Source organism: Maylandia zebra, linkage group LG19, assembly GCF_041146795.1.
Source record: "Maylandia zebra isolate NMK-2024a linkage group LG19, Mzebra_GT3a, whole genome shotgun sequence".
Taxonomy (NCBI): Eukaryota; Metazoa; Chordata; class Actinopteri; order Cichliformes; family Cichlidae; genus Maylandia; species Maylandia zebra.
In genome coordinates this window covers 6865172-6871240 of record NC_135185.1, presented here as the reverse complement: position 1 = coordinate 6871240, position 6069 = coordinate 6865172, and positions in this window count along the sequence as shown.

The following is a 6069-nucleotide window of genomic DNA, read 5'->3' as shown; positions in this document are numbered from 1 at the left end:
ATGAGATGGCTGACTTCATCTAACTAGCAAATGTTGTCCAGGCTACGTTGGTGATACAGTTTTTTTTAATGTGTATGATATTTTTGTCATGCGATTTTAAAGCCGGTCCTACAACCGCATCCAAGAATAACATGCAGCTTATCTCAGAACTGTCGGTGAAAATTATTCTTGGAGCTAGGTTTAATTGAGCTGCATTTTAAAGAGGTGCAATTTCACAATTTGTGTATATTTTCTAAGTTCACTATTTTGTCATGTGTTGAGAAAAACACAGATTTTAAAATTACATGGTCTAATATTTACATTTAGCATAACTGCAACATTATTTTTTCGTTTTTTTTTTTTTTTTAAAGACTCGAAAGGACTTGAAATTCAAAGTTTCAGACTTGTGACTTGACTCGGACTTTTACACCAGTGACTTGAGACTCGACTCTGACTTGCCTGACATTACTTGAGACTTGACTTGAGACTTGAGGATAAAGACTTGAGACTTACTTGAGACTTGCAAAACAATGACTTGGTCCCACCTCTGGTATCAACACCAAGATGCTAGCAACAGATCCTTTAAGTCCTGTAAGTTGTGAGATGAGCCTCCGTGGATCAGACTTGTTTGTCCAGCACGTCCCACAGATGCTTGCTTGGACTGAGATTTGGGGAATTCAGAGACCAAGTCAACACCGTGATTCATCAGACCAGACAATGGTCTGATCCCCTTATATTGGGAGTCAGCTGAAAAAAATGCAACACAAAAAATCAGCTGGACCAGGAATCAATGAGTCCCCTTGTACATTATAATGTTATGCTTAAAATAAGAATTGGGATGAATTGTAAAGGTGATTACCTGATGTGTTATGTAAAAAATGACATGGTCTGACTCTCATCTTTATGTCTCATGTAGCATACTTGAGATGTATACTAATACATATCTAGAAAATAGACAATAATCCTGAATGTGGGGGCTCATTTTCTTGGAAATGACAAAGAAGACTGCAGCTGTTTAGCTTGTGGTGAAGTTTTTTTTTCATCTTCTCTGCAACCAGAAATTGATTTAGGTTTGGAAATGTTTTTTTGAACCTGAGCCAAAGCTAAATGCTGTGTCATTTTGGCTGCTCATAGCCAAGAACACAGAAAAGAGATGCAGAAAGATTATTCCTCTGTCTGAACTTGCCCTGACTCGACTGTAGATTCAGATTTAAAGAATAAAAAAAAAGATAAAATGATGAAATAAAAAGAAACCTAAGCTACAATCAGGAAAGGGGAACTGTATCAGATACTTCCCTATTAAATTAGTTTTAGTGACCAGTGCTAAGTGGGATAAATTAATGGCAATTATTGTTGCTCAATCGATTCATTGCCATGTGAAGTAAATGCTTTCAAAGTGAGCAAAGATTAAGTCTGCACCTAAAAATATTTGTCCTGATACCTGATATCTTTGTTCCTTTGCTGGAGGAGACATGCCTATCCAGACCTGTAGACACTGGAAACATGATCTGGAAAAATTACTGCAGTCTTCGTTTTCTACTTGTTTTTTCAAACTATTCCTTTTCAGCTATTTTGCACATATGTAAAGCTGAGTTCTTTATCTGACACAGGACCCGGACAACCTAAGAAACCTGATACCTGCACTGCCAGTCACACAATAGTGCTGCCTTGCATTTCTGTAATATTGATCTGACTGCTTGTTCCAACAAGGCTAATGCACCACTACCTTCACTCTCAGGTCCAAATGTCACTTAGTGTTGACGATCAAGCACAAAAGCACCCAAGCAAGGGGTAAACGCAGAAGTCCTTTGGTCATATTTGTATGATACTGGCCAGCAGGCAGGTGAAACGTCCAAAGAGTCCTCGTAAAAACCTGATGCTGACACAGGGGATGTGTGCAAATTGAGGGATGTCAACCTCTGACGCACTACCTGGGAAAATATATGACCACATTAGCAACAACCTCCTTCTCCTAAGGGTAAGGGTTTCTGGACAGCAGCCATGTCTTAATTGCCTCGTTTTAAAAAGCTCTTAACCTGTGTCTTCTACTGATGTAATATCTCAATCTCAGTCACAAAAGGGACTCCTGTTTCAGTCTATATCAGGGTGCGACTTTGTGCTCTAATGGTTAACTGAACATCTGTCCTATGCTACAACCCCTCCCCAAAACAATGCAACACTAGCAAAAAACCAGGAAGTGTTTCTGCTATCTGATTTGTTCTATACAGTGGATAAGTGACATTAAATAACATCTTCATTATTTATTAATCTGGTGATTGTTTTCCAAATTTAATGACATAAGATGGTATGAAAAAGTGATAATGCCAAACTTTCCTTCAGCCTAAGGTGATTTATTACAACCTGCTATGAGCCACCAATCCAACATTTTTCACCTCAAAAAATGAATTATACCAGCGATAAAAATGCCATGATAGCATAACATCACAAAGTTGTTTAATAGCAACTGTGGACAAAGTAAGCAACTTAAAATTCAAACTACAGTTAGTTTTGTAAGAGTGAGATGTTTTTATATTGTCATTGATGCTTAGAAACATATAATCATGAGGGTCTAGTATAAAACGCTGCAATTGAAAAAAGAGAAGGGAGGGAGAGCTTTGCCGTGCTTACAAGATTACTACTACGCCGCACAACTGAAGCCCCTGGTAAACTGGTGTTCCCCAAACTATGAAGCTAAATGGAAAAATATGGAAATTACACAATTAGACTTCCCATTACAGTCTCTTTTAGGAAATAAGAACCAAGCTGAAAAATTTTACAAAGATTTGAACCATTTGACCCGGTTCACCCTGAAACTATGGTTCAGGGTTGTGGGGAAACTACAAATAGAAAAGCAGGCTAAGACCTTGAATTGGATAGCTTATGACCCGGAGTTTGTACCTGCCAGGCTGGATGGGACCTTTAAACAGTGGACTCTGAGAGGAATTACTTCTTTTTGTTCACTAGCAACAAATGGGGGATTCCAAAGCTATAAAACCATCTCAGATACATACGGATTGGCAAAGCACGACTTCTTTAGATACTTGCAGGTCAGAGACTATTACAACAAGACGTTGCTAATCAGAGATGAAAACGAATACAACCTAATTCATATCTTTCAAGAGGCATACAAGAGAAATGACTCTAAAAAGATGGTCTCGAAAATATATGGTAGTATACAAACCATTTTCATGTCTTCTGGGCCTGCCCAAGGATTCAGCCATATTGGGGGGAGGTGGCCCTTGAGATAAACAAAATAATTGGGATTAAAATAGACTATTCATTTGATACGTTGTATCTTGGCAAATTGCCTACGGCACTCCCACATAAAGATATTTATTTATTGAAAATACTTTTGGCTGGCTGCATGAAGGCCATAACCCGTAGGTGGCTAAAGGCAGACCCTCCAACTCAGGCCCAATGGCGTGGGATAGTGGAAGAAATTTTTGGAATGGAAAGGCTTACCTTTGTCCTTAGACTCGAGCTCTAGAAATTTAAGAAGCTCTGGGAAAAATGGGCTGTGTACTCCCCTTTGTACTGAATAAATGAATATTACCATGATGTAAGTAGATGCTATTACTGGAACTGTGAATGTCTCCCATGCTGACCTTAAGTTTTGTATTCCCATACTGTAAAATGATAAATAAAAAGTTATAAAAAAAAGAAAAAAGAAACATATAATCATTGATGCTTAGAAACATAGAATCATTGATGCTTAGAAATATATAATCATCTGTATGCTGATAAAAAATCATATCCTTATTAGGTCTGATAAGATTCTGTGTGCACTTGTGTACCATGAGGTGAGAGGAAGCAGCCTCGACGTTATAATTTCCATTATAGCTTTAGGAAATACACTGCTCTGTTCTAAAAGCGCAGTTTCACAACATTAAATGTTCGACTGAGACATGACCTATTGCAAGTTCCTGTTCTTATCATTTAGCGAGACGCTTACTTCTGGTTTTCTGCATACCTCATACACACAGTTTAAGTTCATTGAAAGGTTGTATGTCTATGTATGGTATAGCTGGAAATACACACACACACATGCACCTGCACACACACCCCCGCACACAGAATATAGACACTGATGTTGTTCAGATATGCCTGCTTAAGAATGTCACATGTATTTGTAATTGCATATTGATGAATGATTGCTTGCTGACAATAAAAAGGGCTGTAGCGTAGGAATCAGTCGAAGTTGGCTAAGTACAGGTGAAGGCCTGGGCTGACTTCCCTCACGAGCCACAAAGCTCTTTGTCTTTGTGGCTCGCGAGGGAAGTCAGCCCGTGCAGTTATTGAGTGTCTCGTGTTCCAGCGGGGTTTGTGCCTAGATAAACCCAACAAGTTTCCTTCCTAATTTATGTAATTCTCATGCTTTTGCACTGTCATCCTTATAATTAATAACATGACAAATGATAAAGGGGGGCTTTATATTTCCAGAGCTCACATTTTTCAATCTTAAAACATTTTAGAAACATCAATCAGAGGATGCTCAAAGTCCTCCAAGAACAAGTTTTACATTGGTAGTTATTTTGAAGCATGAACCTCATTAGGTGCAATTCCAGTAGTCACCAGGACATAAGCGCTGCATGTATAGCATCACCAGTCTGATAAGAACTGGTTCAAAGGTTTGCCAGTTTGGCTCAAGATAAGGTTTTAAAAAGGATTTTCTCCTTTTCACTCTGCTTTTGTTTCCATGCATTTCAATTCCAGATTCTTACAGCCACATCTCATTCCTATCATTTCTGGAATGTGTGCTTAGTTATTATTATAAGTTGACTAGGGACTCGATGTTGTACAAAAATAAAATACAGAAAAGGTCTTGAGCCAATCCTTATTTATTTTCTAGAAAAATGGGAAACAGATGCAGCAGTTTATTGAAACGTGAAAATATACATGCAAATACAGTATGAAAGGCAAAAACAGAGTTTGTGAAATTCTAACGATCATGAAAGTGAATATTAGGTATGAGCAGCTTTATTTTTAGGCAGCTTTCTTGTCATTTCTTCTCATTTTCTTTTCAGCATGATACTTTTTTGCATTCATGATTTCATAAATTTTGACAAGATCCCAAACACCAAAATTTCAAGTTTGGATTTATCACTCCATAAGACCCGTTGTCACTGGTTTTCAGTGATTTACAGTTCTTGTATAATTTTGCATACCTTAGCCTTTTCTCAGTGTTTCCCTTCCTTTAAGACTGGCCTCATTTGAAGCTACACTTCAACTGAGGCCATTTCTGATGAGGCTTTAGTAAACAGTGGCTCGATCAACTACAGGTCCTGTGTCAGTGCTTTCCTGGATTTCTTTCCTTATATTGTTTTTCTAGGTGTCCTCTGTTTTTCTAGATTCCTCAGGACACACTGCACATAATGCCAAGTTTCCAGCTAATAGCTTTTTGGGAAAACTGTGTTACCTTTGATATCCTTCACAGATTCTACTAAAGAAATGGGAACAAATTGTGTTTTTATGACAGGCTGCAAGTAACAAAGTGTTTAAAGATACAATTTAAAATTGTTTCTTTGCTAAGTTGTCTGGCTAAAGGAGTGAGCCGAACAACAAGGAGTGCCATTAGGTGCCAGTTTTTATGCTCGAATGACTCATGGGTCAGTGCTAAGTGGCTTAATAAAAAAAATCCCCAAAACATTAATCTGAAAATAGTCAGTTACAATGAGTGGAAAGTATTTATAAAACCTTGAAAAAGATCAGAGAACTATTACTCAAGACCAGTGGAAAATATAAGAAATAAATTTCGACGTTTTTTATAATCGCTTTGTTGTTTGAATCAATTAAAGTCACACTACACAAACCAAGCCTCCGTATTTATTTGTGTTTGGATGTTCTGAGCAGACAGCTGGGACTTCCACTCAGCCTGACCCCTAGTGGTTGAACGATTTCTCAAGACCACTTTTAAAAAATAAGAAATAAAGTCTGTCTCCTTATAAGCAAAATATAAAGAAATGAGGTTTGACTCAGTGCTTTTGCACAATATTATACTAAGAAATCACAAGAAAAAAATAGCAGCTGCACAGCTAGTGATTGAATTTGTCTCATATTCAATTCTTAATTGAATTTATCACTTGAATAATC